This window comes from Pelobates fuscus, chromosome 4 (genome assembly GCF_036172605.1).
Source record: "Pelobates fuscus isolate aPelFus1 chromosome 4, aPelFus1.pri, whole genome shotgun sequence".
In the NCBI taxonomy this organism is placed as follows: domain Eukaryota; kingdom Metazoa; phylum Chordata; class Amphibia; order Anura; family Pelobatidae; genus Pelobates; species Pelobates fuscus.
The window spans coordinates 76,805,133-76,824,147 of record NC_086320.1 but is presented as its reverse complement, the minus strand read 5'-3'; positions in this window follow the sequence as shown (position 1 = coordinate 76,824,147).

Genomic DNA, 19,015 nt, shown 5'->3' with positions numbered 1-19,015 from the left:
AAACGTTCTGCCTAATTGGGTTTTCAGTACCTTTCAGTACCTTGTTTGACAGCTGCTTAGCAAGCAAAATATCAGGAACTGTTTATTTAACATAAAATAAATAGCTGTCAAGGTTGCAATATATACTTTATGCATGGTAAATACAGTTCAGAGATCTAAGAGCTAAATGGATTTAATATGAAGTGCATTTGAATAATGTTAAATGGTTATAATATGGAAGAAACAAAATATATATTTTTTTTCTTAATCCAACCATTAGTAAAGTATACAACTGTTGAATGCTCCTATATGCTCTGGGCTAATCTAACATAATCTTATTCATTTTAGGGAAAAAAAAGGTTACTAGTTATGTTTGATTAAAACTGCAATGTGAGGCTTGAGATATATAGCTACACAAATGTAAAATAAATATGAGACAACGTAGCAGTTGGCTGTGGTCGTACAGTTGCGTAAAGTAGTCTTGAAATACTTTTGGGATCTGAGCTGGTGTGTGTGTTAGGCGCCCGTCTGTGGTTTGCATTTTGTCTATTTGTCTATGGGAGAGTCTTTGTCTAAATCTCTGCACCAGCAGTTTGTCCGCTTTGTTAGATTTTTTCATAATAAAGTTGCCTCGTCCATTGGAGGGCTTTGGCAGAATCCTTTGTCATGAAGGATTTCAGTGTCTGTTCTAGTATTTCCCATCCTTTGTGGAATGGTGATGAGCAGGGCCGGCCTTAGGGGTGTGCGAGCTGTGCGGCCGCACAGGGCGCCATGGAGCAGGGGGCGCCCTGCGGCCGCATAGCTCACACGGCAGGGTCGTATTAGCCGCAAGCCAAACAAGGCATTTGCCTTGTGCAGCATTTCCCAGGGGGCGGCAAAAAAAAGCCGCCCCCAAATGCCCAAGGCAAATGTCTTGTTAGCCTTGCGGCTAACAGACATGCGGCTGGGCGGTCGGGCGGTCGGGCAGTCAGGCGGCGCTGGCGGGCGGGCAGCTGGCGAGGGAGCACTTCCTCTGAGCTGTCTGCTCAGCTCCCTCGCGCGCCGCAGAGTGAGGCTGGGAGCCGGAATATGACGTCATATTCCGGCTCCCAGCCTCACTCTGAGGCGCGAGAGGGAGCTGAGCAGACAGCTCAGAGGAAGTGCTCCCTCGCCAGCCGCCCGCCAGCCAGTGCCGCTCACCCAGCAGCCACTGGACCACCAGGGAGGAAGAGACACCCCCCCCAGCATTCCCAAAGGTAAGGAGGCTGGGGGGGGGGGGGTGTTTAAAGAAATTTTAAAAAATGTGTTAATGTGGGTGAGTGTGTGTGTCTGTTAGTGTGTGTCTGTGTCTGTCTGCCTGTGTGTGTGTGTGACTGTTTGCCTATGTGTGTGTGTATGTGTGTGCGTGACGGTCTGCGTGTGTGTGTGTGTGTGTGTGACTGTCTGCCAGTTTGTGTTTGACTGTTTGTCTGTGTGTGTGACTGTGTGTGTGTGTGTGTGGCTGTTTGCCTCTGTGTGTTTGGCTGTCTGCCTGTGTGTTTGTGTGTGGCTGTCTGTGTGTGACTGCCAGCCTGTGTGTGTGGCTGTCTGCCTGTGTGTGTTTGTGTGTGTGTGTGACTGTCTGCCTGTGTGTGTGTGTGTGTGTGTTTGTGTGTGTGACTGCCTATGTGTGACTGTCTGGGCAGACTAGATGGAACGAATGGTTCTTATCTGCCGTCACATTCCATGTCTGTGTGTGTGTGTTTGTGTGTGGCTGTCTGTGTATGACTGCCTGAGTGTGTTTGTGTGTGTGTGTGTATGGCTGTCTGCCTGTGTGTGTGTGTGTGACAGGGTGTGTGGGAAGGGGGAAGGAGTGGGGGAGGGGGGACGGGAAGGGGGGGGCGCTGTGAAGATTTTTCGCACAGGGCGCCCAAATGCCTAAGGCCGGACCTGGTGATGAGCGTTGAGTGCGCCCTCGACAGTGCTCCGATTCTGGTATTATGCCGAAGATCAGGACCCGGCGAGTTGGGTGTCAGTAGCGTGGGATTGTTCGTGGAGGGTAATGGGCATTTAACAGGGCTCCCAGCCGCTCCCTTCTCCCTCCTTTCACCTTCACATAAGAGAGATAATTATAAAAGGGGGAACAACAATTAGTAAGGAAAAACTAAAGAGCAAAGAAAAAAGGAAAAAATAATTAAAAATTTAAAATAAATATTTAAACGAAGTATGTACATATCTGGAAATCAGCCCGTGTATGTACACGTTTGTAGATATGCAAGGAAATTAAGATGAAACATTTAAAAAACCTGCGATAATGGTGATATTGGTCCTATACTGTGCGTTTTTGTTGGGATAATTTAGGGGGGCCCTGTAGGGTCATCTGGTGTTATTGATGTTACAGTAGGCTGTTGTCTTTGTTTGCAAAGTTACCCGGGGATGGGCAAGGTCAGAGGGCGTGGTCAGTGAATACAATCGTATTAAGACAGATTGGGGTATTGAGTTACGCAGTGTAAAATGTGATTAACAATGCAACCCCACAAGGTGGGAAACCTGAGTAGATGAGTGCTCGTACGGCTGTCCCGGCCTAATCGTTTCAGGTGGGCAGTCTCTCAGGCTCCCACGGGGATGGTGGAGAGCGTCGCTTTGTTGTTTGGCGTTGTGTCATTGGTTTGCCATTGTGGGGTTTACTGGTGTTTATTCGAGAAGCTGCAGTAGTGGTCTCAGGGGTCGCTTGGAGTTTTAGGCCCAGATAACTTGAAAAGTTCTTCATTTCTGAAACTTTCATCAAGGTGTAGGTCTGGTTTTCTTTGCGGACGATGAGACGCACATGTATCTGAGTCCCTTGAGTGTGAGAGCCGCTGTCAGCGATTTTAAGTCCCTGCGTTTCTTCAATGTAGAGGGGGCCAGATCGTGGTAGAAGGCCAATTCTTGGTCCTGTATCTTCGGTGGGGTCTCTGACAGCAGTCATGAGGCGCTCTTTGGTGGTAAAGTGCGCACTATAATGTGTTACCCGGGAGTGCGGAACATGGGGGAGTGTCCATTTTTATGCTCACCATAGTGAGATGGCTCGGTGGGGTTTTCTTGGGTTGATACCTGTTAGTTGTGTAGATGGATGGGTGTGGGGAGCTGTGGATTCTGGCTGATTATTGCTTGTGGAGACGGGAGAAGCAGACTCACACATTCATCTTCGTTGAAGGTCAAGCTCTGCCCCCCAGAAAGAAACTTTTAATGTGCCAATGCCACAAAAAAGCCTGGTAACAATATGTTCGACAACACCTTGACATGCCTCACAGCTTCTGGCACACTGTAATTTGGAGTTATGAGACCAAAATAGAGCTTCAGGTCACAACCATAAGCGCTATGTTTGGAGAGGGGTCAACAAGGCCTATAGTGAAAAGAATACCATCCCCACTGTGACGCATTGTGGTGGCTCACTAATGTTTTGGGGGGGTGTGAGCTTTCAAGGCATGGAGAATCTTGTGAAAATTGATGGCAAGATGAATGCAGCATGTTATAAGAAAATACTGGCAAACTATTTGCTTTCTTCTGCATAAAGGCTGCACATGGGACGCTCTTGGACTTTCCTGCATGACAATGACCCTAAGCACAAGGCCAAGTTGACCCTCCAGTGGTTACAGCACAAAAAGGTGAAGGTTCTGGAGTGGCCATCATTGATGATACTTAATATCATTGAGCCACTCTGGGAAGATCTCAAAAATGTGGTTCATGCAAGATGACTAAAGACTTTTCATGACCTGGAGGCATTTTGCCAAGACGAATGGGCAGCTATACCATCTGCAACAATTAGGGGTCTTATAGACAACTATTACAAAAAACTGCATGCTGTCATTGATGCTAAAGGGGGCAAAACATACTATTAAGAACTAAGGGTATGCAGACTTTTGAACAGGGGTCATTTAATTTGTTTCTTTGTTGCCATGTTTTGTTTTATGATTGTGCCATTCTGTTATAACCTACAGTTGCATATGAATTCCATAAGAAAGAAAAGAAATGTGCTTTGCCTGCTCACTCATGTTTTCTTTACAAATGGTACATATATTACCAATTCTCCAAGGGTATGTAAACTTTTGAGCACAATTGTACATATTTTTGTAATTATCAGATGTTTGAAAAATGAGGATTGATATTATATAACCTTAAAGGGACTCTCCAGTCAAGCCTCTTTACTCACCTGGTTCCAGCGCTGGAAGCCGCGCCCCCTCGTGAAGCCGCGCCCCCTATTTCATCAAAATGACGAAATAGGCGGACGCGAGCAGGGAGCAATCAGAGCCTTCCATTTGGTCAAGCGTCATTGCTCCCTTGTGCGCATGCGCGGCTTCGCCACACATGCGCACATACTTCAGAGGGCGGCATTCATGCCACCCTCTGAAGTCCTGAGTGCACTACCGCGCATGCGCGCGGCCGCGAGCTGATCTGAGTGACAGCTCAGCTCGCGGTCTTTGCCCGCCCCCCTCCTCTGCTGACAGGCTGGAGAGAGAAGGCGCGCACACAGTGCCTTCTCTCTCCTGCACATGTCAGACGTATTTTAATATGTCTGACGTGTACAGGGCCTTTTTAGGGCCCTGCATGATAGGAAGTCCCTCTGGTGGCCGTCTGAGTGAAGTCACTGGAGGTATTCCTATTAATCAATGTAAACACTGTATTTTCTCTGAAAATACAGTGTTTACATTAGATTGCCTGCAGGGAGCTATAGATCATACCTGAACAACTACATTAAGCTGTAGTTGTTCAGGTGACTATAGTGTCCCTTAAAAAATGTATTTGTTCTAAAATATTTTTTATTTTAAATATTTATGTCCATCTACTCTCCTTGTTAACTTTAAGGAATCCACTATGACAATATTGTCAACACTATGCACAATTCCTATTTTCCTACCTAATCCAGTACACGATGGGCACTTGTTACATGACAGTAAACTAACTATGAATGTCTAGCATTTTACTACTCCAAAGTCATCAAATAATTATTCACACACGCATGCTCCCCAGTGTCATTCAATGTCCGTGCATTACAAAATCCATTACATTGTCATGTAATAGGGGAAATTCTACTGCCAGTTTCTTAAATTGGCAGAAGTATTATTACTGTGGATAGATTTATTGGAAAAGTGTCATCTTGCCTATATGTCATTAATATCATTATCCCTTCAGTTAAACCAGTGAACATTCTGGTAACTTACATATAATAATATATAAATTAGCTACTCTGCCATTGGCTTCAGTATAATCAACTGTGCTACTATGGTACTGGATGGGAGTCTTTTCTAAAAATAGTTTAAAACTGCGAAAAAGTTCTTGTACTTTGTACACTATTCCAATCAATATTCAAATAACTTGATCAGATCGGATACATGTGATATACTCACATGAGCACCTTTGACTATTGTGACATCTTTTAAGTGAATAATTTCAGATCCATAGGAGTATTGAATAATCCAGCTTTGCCCATATAACATAGTAACAAGACATGTATTAACTGGGTACAGACACACAAATATGTTATTACAACGCAATAGTATGCATTACCAAAGTGCAGAAGATGAAAAAACATAATATATGTATACTAACTAAACAAGTAAAAAAAAAATCAATCAATTAGCTTACATATATTTTAACTGATCTATTTACATCTTAACTGTCCATGGTGCCAACCTCCATAATGTGTATTTTCAGGCACATTTTTCATTAAATGTTTTAATACACATATACTGTATGACTTACCCAGATCCAAATGCTAATGTAAAATCCTGCCTTGGGATAGTGACCCATTAAAAAAAAAAATCTATGAACATATATCTACAGAAATCATAACATAAGGAATAATTAATAGTATGTTTCCACACTAATCCATAATTATTATTGTGGTATGAAGTGAACCTTGAACTCTTACCTGGAAAATCAGTCACAAGTGATACAGCTTTTTTTGTTTCCCTTAGTAAAATGCTTCAATATTCAATAATCAAGTAAGTGCCATTGATTTCTGACATTTATTTTGTTTTGCATCTATAACAATCGTCGTAGCATTTCTCAACAATGGAATCAATAGTGACTAAAAGCTTTATTAAATAAACACCCGATATATATATGCCTCTATGCACATCTTAATTTGCTTTCTACTTGCATGAGCATCATGGAGATGATATATTATTATTATTTAAGATGCTGAGGCTGACTTAATATCAATGTCTGTATTTCAAAAATCCAGGTTGAGATATTCAGAATTCCAGGTTGAGCTATACACCACTGTACTTGGTACTAGTAATCTAGGACTCCTACACAGGAGTATTATGAAGACACCGTTTATTTATATAGATACTTTAATGCAAATTATTGGATACAAATGAAAGACAAAGAAGAAGAGATGATTACACACATTTCACATATCACAAAATGTGATCAGATAAATAATTTACAGTTTCTACATGCAGTTACTTGTTCTTAACTCCTGCCCAAGTATCTCCAAAATGTGAAACTAATGTCATTTCAGTGGTCCCCAATGATTTTTAATAGGCACAACATGCTAAGTAGAACACGGTAGCAGTGCTATATTACAAAGTACAACTGCGATTGTGCCGACACCGAAGAGAGTCTAATAAAGCTGTTTTGCAAATTTTGTTATAGTTAAAGAATGGGGAGCCAAGTGTCCGGTAACCCAATCATGCGGAGAACAGGACAACGGAGTAATACACAACCAGGATAGAAAAGGAATGATACTTATTACTAGTCCTTCAAGTGGCTGGAGTCAACATTAAAGTCCAGGAGAGCAAAACACACCTGCAAGCAAGTCGAGGTAAAAGGGAAGTATAGTATCAACAGAACAAAAAGACAAGCCAAGATCAAGGGTAACAGAGATCAGAATAGCCAAACAGAGCCAAGTGAATAACAGGGAAAGCCCAGTAAAGTAGATACATGCACTCTCTGGTAGTAAGAACCATGATAATGCATAGACCAATAAAAACAGAGGCTTTATTAAAGGGTGTAGTGCAATACAATTGAATAGTGTCATCAGTGAGAGTCAAAACTAACAGGGAAGGCATTGTCAAAAAGAGGCAGCAGGGCGTGTCCCCTGTATATGATAACTATAGTAATAGCTATATAAGGCAGCATGTGTGCAACAATATCCATCTTTAAGGACTCTTGCACAATGCCAGATGTTGCTATGGATTTTCAAGGTGAGTATTCCCCACACCTTTCCCATCAACTTGCAACAACACGTGGCATCTGTTAAACTCAAGAACACCACACAGAGCCCCACATCATAGATATTACATTGCCGCACGTAAGAATATTTGTAGGCAGTTGTCAAAGTTTATGAGAATAAATTAGTCTATATGTGCACGGTAAGCATGTATGTTTGTGTGTGTGTGTGTGTGTGTGGAATAACAGAAACCTTGAAGAAAGCATTAGGAGATGTGGAAAGGCTTTTGTGTTTAGAGTCAACTGTAGGATGTGCGGTCATGACAGAGAGGTCAAACTAGGATGCTTCTGTTTGCAAGCTATAGATACAATTAGAAAAACTGAAAACAGGATTACCGTGTCACAAACATAACTAAAAAAAAACAAACAATTTAATATCACCTTTTTTACAATCTGATTAAAAAAAGTTTGAAAACCCTGAATAAATAAAAGAACACATTTTAATCAAAATAATTTAGTGTTTAGGTAATAATTGAGATAAGTTGAATTACCAGATTTAAAAAAGTGACCATAAATCATGTGGTTTTATATTTGAATCGTATTTAAAGTTTTTTTAAATTTTTCAAACTCAATTTTTATATAATGCTTTTTTAAACTGATGATTAAAATAATTAATTTTACATTTTGTGTGAATACTCATTAATGCTTTGGAACATTGATTTACATGCCTCAGGCTTTTTTTTTTTTTTAAACGACTGCTTTGGTAAGCTTCCTCATCAAGTTTTTTCTCCTTCACCATGGGAACTTTCTAAACGTTTATACAGAAGTTCCAGAGACACAAGTTTTGTATTAGATTTTAAAACAAAACCAAACGATCTACATGACTACCATTTGTATTTCTGTTATTGCACCATTAAACCTTTAGTAGCAAACAGAGGGATACTGCTGTATTACCTAACCTAAAAGTTTAAATTTAAAAACACATAGTGTGATACTGTTTAACACAAAAGAGAGACACACTATTAATTTGCACTCACAATATATAGAGTATGATATCACTTTGAGGGTGCCTCACCCAACGTCATAGGGGGGCTATAGGAATCTCTTTCCTTGTATTCTTGATAGGATCCAGGAACAAGAAGAAGACCACAGTCAGTATAAATATAAAAGCATTCATTTCATATAAACAAATAAAAAAAAATAATGTTGCCAAAAGCAGGCCTGGTCCTACGCATTTTGTTCTAATTATAGAAGTTCCTCAGGGACCTTCTTTCATATATGAGGTAAGGGGGTTAGGCTGAGGTGTTAGGGTGAGGGGGTAATTGAGAGCAAGCGATAAGAGGTGGTGATCAGAGAGAGGAAATGGAGTGTTGCAGATATTAGATACTGTACATGAATAATAGAAAATAAGGACGGGGGTATTGCCAGCTACATAGGTGGGAGAATTAGCCCACTGCAATAGTACGAGGGAGGAAGTAAGGGAGTACGTCTCCAAGAATTAAGGATGGTATGTTAGAAGAGAGGAAGTAGGGTTGTCAGGCAACAAAGTTGTCAAAGTGTCAGGGTACCTGTGGTCTCTACCTCCGAAAGAGGTAGAGACTTAGCTGTTCCTCCATCCAGACGGTCTGATGGCTCCCTTCCCCGCGGTCTATCCGGTCATGCTAGGCCGGCCGCGAGGGAGTGACTGCCTTTTACAGCATCTAGGCAGGAAGTAGTCATCAGGACACTCCTCCAGAACAACCTGTCAGTCAATGGCTGCAGGACCAATCAGGACGCCTTGGGGGCGTGGTTACTGCTCTGAACAGGGTATTTAACAGAGCTTCTTTCATTAGCTCATTGCCCTGTCGTGGTTCTAGCTTGTTCTAGTCACTCAGTGCTTGTGTATTCTATTATCCCTTTTGGTTTTGACCCGGCTTGTTTACCTTACTCTGCTTATCTCTGTTACCCTTGATTCGGCTTGTCTCTCGCTTACCTGTCTTCTGTTACCCTCGACCTCGGCTTGTCTTTGACCATTCTATACTGTACTACTTACGTTAGTCCGGCCATTCTAAGGTCCGGTATACGTATCTGGCTACTGTTTGTACTCTGCGTGTTGGATCCCTGTCCCGATCCTGACATTACGACAGGGCCAATGGATCCTGCAAGTACAAACAGTCAGCTGGCTGCTCCTGATCCTAGGTTTGAAGCCATGGATCACAGAATGGATCAGATGGCGCTTGCGCTACAGGCTCTATTAGCTTGTGCCAATAAACCACCAGAGGAGATACGTAATACCCCTGTTTCTCCTGTCGGTTCAGGTCTAGAGGTAGCCACAGTGGGTGCTTCTTCTCACATTACCCCCCCAGTACGCTATGGTGGGGCTCCTGAGAAGTGTCGTGGTTTTTTAAACCAAATTAGTATCCACTTTGAATTGCAACCTCGCTCTTATCCTACAGATAGGGCAAAAGTAGGATTTATTATCACCCTACTCATTGAGAAAGCTCTGAGATGGGCCAACCCACTATGGGAGAACGATAATCCATTAGTTTATAACTATAACGCATTTGTAGCTGCTTTTAGAAGAACATTTGACCCTCCAGGTAGAAAGGTTAATGCAGCCAGATTACTGTTGCGCCTGAGACAGGAGAACCGAACACTGGTGGATTATGCACTAGAGTTCAGGTCTCTGGCGGCAGAAATCAAGTGGAATGAGCAGGCGTATATGGATGTATTTTTGAATGGCCTATCTGATGTAATCCTTGATGAGGTTGCTACCAGAGAACTCCCTGAGAATTTAGAGGATTTAATTTCGTTCATCTCTCGTATAGATGAACGTCTAAGAGAGAGACAGAACACTCGAGAGGGGAACCAGAGACCTTCTTTTAGGTTAGCTCCCGCTGTTCCAAGTCCTGACTCCACGATATCTTTGCTTACTGAACCTATGCAGAAAGGGTATACCCGCCTCTCTGAGGAGGAAAGACAGCACAGGAGAAGAGAGGGTTTGTGTATGTATTGTGGAGCCAAGGGTCATTTACTCTCGAACTGTTCTAACCGCCCGGGAAACGCTCGCACCTAAGTCTCTCTAGAGGACAGGCCTTGGGTGTTTCTATTTTGTCCTCTACTCCTGATTATAAAGATCACAGGCTTCTGCTACCAGTTTCCTTAACTTGGGGGAAGGAAGTAGTAAGGGCTATGGCATTGATAGATTCCGGTGCTGCTGAGAATTTTATCGACCAAGCCTTTGCTAGTAAGAACAATTTCCCATCCCAGCTAAGGGAGACACCTTTGGCCGTTGAGGCCATAGATGGTAGACCACTACTAGACCCTGTTATCTTTCGTGAGACCATACCCATTAATTTAAATGTGGGTATCCTACACGTGGAGAATTTATCTCTTCTGCTCATTTCGTCTCCTTCCGTTCCCATAGTTCTGGGGTACCCATGGTTGAAAAAACATAACCCTATTATCGATTGGGAGTTAGGAGAGATACTCTCGTGGGGCCAGGGCTGCCAGGATCGGTGTTTGTGCAAGGTTTCTCCATTAGCTAATATTAACATACCGGAGAATCCTACTCAGTCCACAGAAAGACAAATACCAGACCTTTACCTAGACTTAAGGGCAGTGTTTGACAAGAAGAATGCCGATTCTTTGCCTCCACACAGGTCATTTGACTGTAAGATTAAGCTTCTACCCGGCACTATGCCTCCGAGGGGCCATGTATATCCTTTGTCTGTTCAGGAAAACTCGGTTCTAGAGGAGTATATTCGGGAGAATTTAGAAAAGGGATTCATCAGGAGGTCTTCTTCTCCGGCCGGGGCTGGGTTCTTTTTCATTAAGAAGAAGGATGGCACGCTGAGACCTTGTATCGATTACCGAGGCTTGAATAAAATAACTGTCAGAAATGCCTATCCTATCCCACTGATTACCGAGTTATTTGATCGTCTTAAGGGCTCCAAAATCTTCACCAAGTTAGATCTCAGAGGGGCTTACAATTTGGTGAGAATCCAGCAAGGTCACGAGTGGATGACGGCATTCAATACCTGGTATGGCCATTACGAATACACTGTTATGCCATTTGGACTATGCAATGCTCCTGCAGTATTTCAAGATTTGATTAATGAGGTACTTAGGGAGTTTCAGCATGATTGTGTTATTGTTTACCTGGACGACATACTAATACACTCTAAGGAGATTGAGACTCACCATAGACAGGTCAGAAAGGTATTACACAAGCTGCTGCAACATGGTCTATATTGCAAATTGGAGAAGTGCAGTTTTGATCAGTCTCAGGTAGACTTTCTTGGATACGTGATTTCTGGGGAGGGTTTTAAAATGGATCCTGTAAAACTTCAATCTATTTTAGACTGGCCCTTGCCCAAAGGACTCAAGGCTATCCAAAGGTTTATTGGTTTTTCCAACTACTATAGGCGCTTCATTAAAGGATACTCCTCTATCATTGCGCCTATTACCAATATGACCAAACAAGGGGCTGATACTAAGTTCTGGTCTAAGGAAGCTCTGGGTGCTTTCAAGACTCTCAAGGAACTTTTTGCCTCGGCTCCCATTCTAGTCCATCCTGATACGACTCTGCCTTTCTTGCTCGAGGTCGATGCCTCTGAGACAGCAGTTGGGGCTGTTCTGTCTCAAAGGTTAGGGGTGGATAAACCGTTACACCCTTGTGGTTTCTTCTCTAAGAAATTTTCTGGGCCTGAGAGCAGATATGACATCGGGGAAAGGGAACTGTTAGCAGTCATTAAAGCCTTAAAGAAGTGGAGACATTTGTTGGAGGGGACCCTACACCCTATTACGATTTTGACGGACCACAAAAACTTGTCCTATATTGGGGAGGCTAAGCGCTTATCCTCTAGACAAGCTCGTTGGTCCTTATTCCTGACTCACTTCAATTATGTACTGACTTACAGACCTGGTTCTAAAAACTCTAAAGCCGATGCATTATCTCGCCAATATGAACCTTCTACTGTACCTGAACCAGTTCTTTCTTCTATAGTTCCGAAATGCAATATCATTGCTAATACGAATCTCAGGATTCATTCTCCATTACTGGCCGAGATCATTAAGTTGCAACATCTAGCACCTAAACAGACTCCTGCGGGCCGTCATTTCGTTCCTCCTGCTCTTCAACTGGAACTTTTACAGTGTTTACATAATAGCAAGATGGCGGGACATCCTGGTATCCGCAAAACTTACGCGTTGATCTCTAAGGACTTCTGGTGGCCTGCTTTACGGAGGGACATTGAGGAGTTCATCGCTGCATGTGAAGTTTGTACTAAAACCAAACAACCCCATACGCTTCCATGTGGATTCCTGCAACCCTTGGAGGTTCCAGAAAAACCATGGTCCTGTTTGGCCATGGACTTTATTGTCGATCTACCTATCTCTAAAAGACAGACTGTTATCCTCACCGTGGTTGACAGGTTTACTAAGATGGCACACTTCATTCCCCTGCCTAAACTCCCGTCTTCTCCCGAATTGGCAGAGATATTCGCTAAGGAGATTTTTCGCCTACATGGGATACCCTCTCAAATTGTATCGGACAGAGGCTCCCAATTTGTTTCCCGCTTTTGGAGGTCCTTCTGCTCTCAACTTGGTATTAAATTAAACTTTTCTTCTGCCTATCATCCTCAGTCTAACGGAGCTGCTGAACGTACCAACCAGAAAATTGAACAATATTTACGATGCTTTGTTTCTGAACACCAGGATGATTGGGTCGGTTTGATTCCTTGGGCGGAGTTTGCACACAACAATCTCGTTTGCGATTCTACTCATTCAAGCCCCTTCTTCATGAATTATGGTTTTCATCCGTCTATTCTTCCTTCGGATTCCCCTTCCCAGGGGGTGCCGTCGGTTGATGTTCATGTTGCCAATTTGAGGAAGTTGTGGGATCAAACTCGACAAATCCTTGTGCACAACTCTATGTTGGTCAAGAAACACGCTGATAAACGTAGAAGGGCGGCTCCGGTCTTTGTTCCAGGTGATAGGGTATGGCTGAGCACGAGGAACATCCGTTTAAAAGTGCCCTCCATGAAGTTCGCTCCTCGTTATATTGGACCCTACAGGGTGCTGACCCGTATCAATCCAGTTGCGTATCGTTTAGCTCTTCCTAATACCTTACGCATCCCGAACTCGTTTCACGTTTCATTGCTGAAACCACTCATATGTAACAGATTTTCCTCCACAATAGCCCCTCCTCGCCCCGTTCAGGTGGAGGGTCAGGAGGAGTATGAGGTTAACTCTATTATTGATTCTCGAATCTCCCGGGGGAGAGTACAATATCTGGTTGATTGGAAGGGATATGGTCCTGAGGAGAGGAGTTGGGTACCTCAGGAGGATGTTCATGCTCCCCGTCTCCGCAGGGCGTATCACTCTCGCTTCCCATCTCGTCCCGGTTCATTCCGCCCGGTGGGCGTATCTGAGAGGGGGGGTACTGTCAGGGTACCTGTGGTCTCTACCTCCGAAAGAGGTAGAGACTTAGCTGTTCCTCCATCCAGACGGTCTGATGGCTCCCTTCCCCGCGGTCTATCCGGTCATGCTAGGCCGGCCGCGAGGGAGTGACTGCCTTTTACAGCATCTAGGCAGGAAGTAGTCATCAGGACACTCCTCCAGAACAACCTGTCAGTCAATGGCTGCAGGACCAATCAGGACGCCTTGGGGGCGTGGTTACTGCTCTGAACAGGGTATTTAACAGAGCTTCTTTCATTAGCTCATTGCCCTGTCGTGGTTCTAGCTTGTTCTAGTCACTCAGTGCTTGTGTATTCTATTATCCCTTTTGGTTTTGACCCGGCTTGTTTACCTTACTCTGCTTATCTCTGTTACCCTTGATTCGGCTTGTCTCTCGCTTACCTGTCTTCTGTTACCCTCGACCTCGGCTTGTCTTTGACCATTCTATACTGTACTACTTACGTTAGTCCGGCCATTCTAAGGTCCGGTATACGTATCTGGCTACTGTTTGTACTCTGCGTGTTGGATCCCTGTCCCGATCCTGACACAAAGAAGAGGAGAGGGGAACCAGGGGGACGATAGATAACGCCAATGTTAGCAGAGAAGGGTTTGAAAAGGCGAATTGAATGAATTTCATATGATGGGAAAGAGAGGGAAGGGGGGGTGGGCAGAGTTTTAAAGGAACAGTGGGGTGAAAGGAGGAAACCTACACCGCCACCTTTACTCTCTGCTTGTCTTGGATTGTGGGTAAAGTGAAGACCACCAAAGGACAGTGAGGCAGGGGTAGCAGTATCACAGGAAGAGAGCCATGTTTCTGTTAGTGCAAGTAGGTTTAGGGAGTGTGAGATAAATAGGTCATGGGTGGAAGTTAATTTAAAGGTGCTGCACACAGAGCGTGCATTCCAGAGGGCAGCTTTAAAGGAGGAATTATAGTGAGAATTTCATGGAATGGGCACTAGTTTGTTGTGGTTTCTGGTGTTTGCACCAGGTGGCTGAGTAGTGGAGGGACCAGGGTTTGGAGATACATCACTGCTAGGAGCAGTTGGATGGAAAGGAAGAGAAGGTGGGAGTAAGATTTAAAAGTTGGGGATGAGCGTTTGCATTTAGGTGATTTAGGAGGGGTTTGTGGAGAAAGACTGGATAAATATCAGTGAAGTGCATGTGATGAATATAGTGGTTAAGGAAGCAGAAAGGGAGCAATGGAGATGGTGTCAGCAGGAACAGGTAAGTAAAATTATAGAGAAATTTTAATAATGAGGGAAGTGAGAGAGAAAGTGAGAAATAGAAGTGAGAACATTAGTAGGAGAATAGGTGCTTTGTTTTTAAGAGCCCTTAAAAACCAACACGCTCTTTGCCTAACAGACACACCCCCTTACTGGTGCATACACTGACATACACTCACTGACAGATATACAGTCATTGTCACACACACTGTTTAACTAACACACACTTTCACTGAAACATACACACTCTCTGACATACAGACACACACACTCACCGACAGACACACTAACTGACACACACATTCACTTACAGATACACATACACACTCACTGACAAGACACACACACACTCACTGACAGATGCTCACACACTCACTGACAGACACGCATTGACAAACACACATACACACTCACTGACAGACACATATATACTCAGTGTTAGAGACACACATTCACTAACAGACATACACATTGACTAACAGATAAACACTTTCAGTGACAGACACGCATACACATACTGACAGACATACACATTCACTAAAAGACATACACACTCTCACTGACACACACTCTTTGACAGATACACACACTCTCACTAACAGGCATACTAACACTCAACAACTGTCACACACACACTAACACGCTCACCAACAGACACATACACTAACACACACACTGTCACTGACACACTCACTAACAGACACACACACTCTCACTATCAGACACGCACTAACACTCTCACTAACAGACACACTAACAAACACACACACTAACACACTCACAATTAGTTTTTTTTATTATTTGCTTACATTTTTATGGCTTCTTCCCTGGGGTCTAGTGGGGCATCTGTTGGCTGGGCTGGCAAGCAGGCTCATAGTGGAGGCGGCGAGGAAGTAGTGATCCTCCTTTTCAGCTCCCGTGTGCACCTCTTTGTGATGCCGGAGCAGGAGTGACTTCCGGCTCCGGCATCACTGCGGTGCACGTGAGGGAGCTCAGCAGAGAAGAGCTCTGAGTGCTCCCTTGCTGCCCGCCTCCCACATAAGCCCATGCCAGCCTCGGGGGGACCCAGAGGTGGCCACCCAGCCAGCTCCTGAGCCCATCATGACAAGAGGCTGGCAAGGCCCTGGCAGCCTTGTGTTAAATTCACCGCTGCTTGGCACCCTCCTATATTTAAGACAAGAGCTGCAGTAGCTGTTATAAAGTATGCATCACTCAATGCTGCCCCTGCTCCTCCTGCAAGGCATTTTTCTGTGTAAGAGGGTGTTAGTGGGCAGATGGGAAATCATGCCATCCAATTCCTGTTCAGCCTCACACCCAGACATTGGACACAATTACACTGGAAGAGCTGGGACAGCAGTTAGTTTTACACCCTTTATAACTGTTCTTGAAGATCAAGCATAGGAAACTGACACAGGCCAAGGTTCCTGGTTCTTACATCTCCACCAGACTACTTAGACTCCAAAGTGTGAAAGCCAGGCACCTCATAGTCGAGTACCTACTCTACCAAATGGAAATCATCATCAACCATCAGATCCTGATGTGCCCACAAAATAGTTATTGCATGTGCATTCTTTAAATATTCAGTGGGCACTATCTACTAAATCATGCCCAAGAGAAAGTACACTGTGCCCACAATATAACTATATAGGTGGCGGCAGGAGCTCCAAACTCTGACACCTTTAAGTTCATGGGCTCATCCATCGTCCTGCTCCAACATGCTATGACATCAGTGGACCAGAGCAGGCTGAATCAGCAGGTGTGGTAGGTTTTTACTAAAGCTCCCTATATAGTTATCTCATGCACGTGATTTAGTAGATTTTGTGAACGAGTAAATATACTGTTAATAAGTATGTAGGGGTTTAGAAAAATACCCCTCTCGTTCTCATAAGAGATTTTTTTTTTACCTGAAGCTGAAGGAAGCAAGGTGAATTGTTAATGTAGGACCCACCTAAGAATTTTAACTTGACGTGGCAGATGGGCTTACATCTAATGGCCATTAGAGTCATACTAAAAACCTCCAGTTATTAAAAATGCATAGGGATTTGGGATAGTGTGCAAGTACTCTTTTCTTTGGAGTATGTATACTGTGTCCATTAAATAGTTAAAACTTGCACATGCATTTACTATCTTGTAGGCATGCTGTACTATCACGTGGCATGATCTACTAAATCATGCACATCAACTGATCAATCAGTGTGCGCATGATCAAAAAAGAAATCAATGTCACCTCTAGTCTCTTGAGGTCTAAGGGGTAAGGTGCACATCCAGCTGGGTAACAAAATATCTCTCACCATAAATATAGACTCAGTTGGGTAATTTGCACCCTATGTAAGAGAAGCAGTCATTGAGACATTTGATTCAAAATTCACATTTGACAATTGTGCTTGAAAAACAAATTGGATCTTTCAAGGTATGACTTGCCACTTGCTATGTTCCCATCACTCAAACTTATACATGTTTATTTTTTGTTTTTCTTCTTATTAAGAAGATGGCTTACAGTAATACAAATAAATAAAAATAGGCAAGTAAAACATAATGATTATACAATAGTCTAAAGTAAGAAGTATGAGCTTACTTTGTAATTCTGAAGTAAACTCACACTGCTTTTTGTTTCTTTTTCTGCCCAGGTATAAAAAAATGGAGACAGATCAACTCTTTAGCTATACTCATGATAATGTTCTTAATATATAATAACACTTTATCAACATGGAAATAAATACCTGTCTAAATACCTGTCTAAATAAAGCTGTGATATAACATTAAAGTTCGTTGTCATTTGTGTCAATAAATAAAAAAAAAATGCAGAGTTGGGAATATGATGTGATTAAAGATGGACTGAGTCTCTCCAAAGTGGTATTATGCCAATGTTTTCGCTGAGCACTATATTCATAAAAACTTAAATGCTATGTAGTAAGTTCATTAAAATTCAGGTTGGCCAGAACATTTAATTTTAAAAAGCAATAATAACATTATGAAAATCATAGTGGCCTTCTTGAACCTTGACAGTTGTGGAATATTTTGCATTTTTAATTTACGACTAGCCAATACACAATGTAAATATGGTAATGAAGTAACTAACTTAAACTATGTAAATTAATTCTTAATATTTGATTATGATTCTTTAAAAGCACAAATTATATTATATAAATAACTGTATTATTCTATCATTTTTCCACATTGAGCAGAATCCTACTATTACACTTTTAATTCAAGTATTGTGAAGACAAAGAAAATTCTTGTGTCTTAAATAAAGAAACTCCTTGGTATCTCAAATAGATGGCCTTCTACTGTAGCAGCAACACTAACTCTCCTATTCTTTACTTCAAGAATCACTTCTATAAAATGGACTGACTGTGCACAGCTTCTACTCAAATTTAATGACTGCCTAATTCAGCCTATCATTTGTTATATATCAGTAAGGGTCAGGCACAGTGTGAGTGATGTCATTGTTTGTATGTCCCCAAAATTATTTATTATCCTTGGTAGTGAATGAAAATGATGAAGGTGGCTTCTCTATCTTGCCTTCCCTAAGCTTCAAAGAACAGGGTCATCTTTGGTGGAAAATGAAACGGGATTGCAACTCCCAATATACTGTAATTCTTTTCAATACTTCATTACAATGCTGAAAATACTAATGTAAAATTTATATGTAGCTCTCTCTGCTGTCTTCCTCCTTGCTCTTCAAGGTTTGACCATTTTTAACAGGGAAGTGAAAAATGCTGTCATTTTTATACAGAAAGATCAAAAGAACCAAGAATACCAAGAAATAAGATGTGGATTTTGAGTTTGTGACAATTGCAAACAGTTAACTGAAAATTAATATATATATATATATATATATATATATATATATATATATATATATATATATATATATTTTAAGTTACATGCAACAAATAATATTTTATATATATTTGAATATGTTTAAAACTAAGAATGAACAATATAATTGTTTTTATGACAATAACATTTACAGATAAGAACATATATATTATTATATTGTTTTGTACGTATTAGCACAGTATGAGTTTTCATTAGAAGGTCAAACTAATTTTGCCTCCCTAAAAAAACTACACAAAACTGTAATTCAAAATTTGAAGATGCAGTAACCTGGAAATGCTATATATTTTTTTTTTTGTGTGTAATCATATTACTGCCTTAAAATTTTGAATTATACATTTTCATATATTTTTTCTTCTTTGTTTGGAGAGGTGTACATATGATTTTGTCTGCAATTATTATTTAATCATACTTCAAAT